This window comes from Sinocyclocheilus grahami, unplaced genomic scaffold (assembly GCF_001515645.1).
Source record: "Sinocyclocheilus grahami isolate Dianchi unplaced genomic scaffold, SAMN03320097.WGS_v1.1 scaffold1010.1, whole genome shotgun sequence".
NCBI classification, from domain to species: Eukaryota; Metazoa; Chordata; class Actinopteri; order Cypriniformes; family Cyprinidae; genus Sinocyclocheilus; species Sinocyclocheilus grahami.
In genome coordinates, this window is record NW_015506189.1 from 21,548 (window position 1) to 23,366 (window position 1,819).

General features: G+C 34.6%; 1 long non-coding RNA gene across 1 annotated transcript in view; it reads right to left on the reverse strand.

Annotated features, from left to right (window-relative positions):
• Positions 1 to 1,819, reverse strand: part of LOC107565595 (uncharacterized) — a 20,772-nt gene that overhangs the window by 7,338 nt on the left and 11,615 nt on the right. The window lies entirely within an intron of this gene.

Sequence of the window (1,819 nt, forward strand, 5' to 3'; positions counted from 1 at the left end):
GCATCATATGACCCCTTTAAATAATAAATACTGGGCACAATTCATTCTCACTGAATTTTCCGCCATGCATTTAAAAGGAAAAATCAAAATGTTGTCATCATTTACTCATGCTCATGTCCTTCCAACTTTGTATGGCTTTCTCTCTTTCGTTTTGTTGAACACAAAAGAAGATATTTTGAAGAATGTTTTTTTCCACAGAAGAAAGAAAGTCATACAGGTTTGGAATTGACATGAGGGTTAGTAAATAATGGCAGAACTTTCATTTTTGGGGTGGCGTTATTTTAGTATCATTTATATATCAGTTTATATATACAGTATATATATTTATATATATATACTATTATATTTATTTATACTATTATAGTTTACATTCATATGTTGAATTAGCTTTTCTTTTTATATTTTCTTTCTTTTTCTCTTGTTTTGTTGCATTTCTAATAAGATTTAGTCATTTTTATTAGTTTTAGTTTACCTTTTTAAATATTACCATTTAAGGTTTACAAATTTTTAGTTTTTATTGATTTCAAGTAAGTTATTGTAGTTCTTTAACTAATTGTTGCCAAAACAACACTTATAATTTTCATATTTAATAACTTGTGCTTATATTTTCTGACTTATTTGTATAACATTTATAGAACTATTCAATGTACCATGACTAGTATAAAACATCAAAGCAGCATTAAAATGTTCAGCAGGCACTGATAGTGTTGAGGAAGGGCCAGCAACTGATATGATTTCTGATTTCTTACTTCACTTTGTGGCAATAGTCACTGGCACAGACTCCAGCGCTGTCCATCTGTCTGTATCAGTTTTGCATTGCAGTGGCTTGTTTCCAGGTTTGAGCCTCTCAGCTGGAAGCCCCTTCCAGGAGATACTGGCCCCACTGACCTGCACTATAATCCATCTTTGCAGACATGCACTGATCAGGTTTTCCCCCCATCTTCAACTGCAGGTTAACAGGCACAACCGACATATCTTCTGGCTTGTTGGGACGCACAGAGGAAGGACTTTGGGCATTGACCTTTGCCCCCAGCACGCGTGTAAGACACAAACTCTTGCGCCCAACAACTGAGACGCAGATTTGTCACATTCTCTAAGCAGACAGGAATTTCACAGCTGAAAACTCAAAGAGACGGATCAGCCGCAACGGAACCATCAAAGGCCTCTGACGCTGAGTTTTATGTAATCTGCTCACCAGGATCCTGTTGCAGCACAGTTGGCAGAAACTGTTTGAGGAAATTAACAGCCTGTATGGCCAATTCTTATAATTAACTTGCTCCAACATTATCTTTTGTAAATATTCTGTACTTTGCTTATAATTGTCATATATCTAGTTTGACTGCTATCCATGCTAAACAGATATTTTATGGAATTATATCAATATTATTACTGTAAACTATAAACTTGCCATTATTTCATAATAATTTTACAGTAATAGTTCAGTGTTTTCCTGTGAAATCAATCGAGGATAAGTCCGGTACCACTTTATTTTATAGTCCTGTTCTGCATGTACATACTTTGTACATAATATTGTGATTACAAAAACTTGGTAATAACTAGGTAACCCTGAAGCTACCCCTAAACCTAACCTTAACCCATTTAGTTACCTTATATTACCCATTCCTTTTTAGGTAAGTACATTGTACATACACATACGATAAAGTAAAGTGCAAGCATAAGTCCTTATTAAAAAATTTATTAAGTATTCGATAAATTCACATAAAGTGAAATATAATGAATAGCAAACCTCAAGTGCCTGATTGTTTATATCAGGGGTCTCCAAACTCAGTCCTGGAGGGCCATTGTCCTGCAGAGTTTG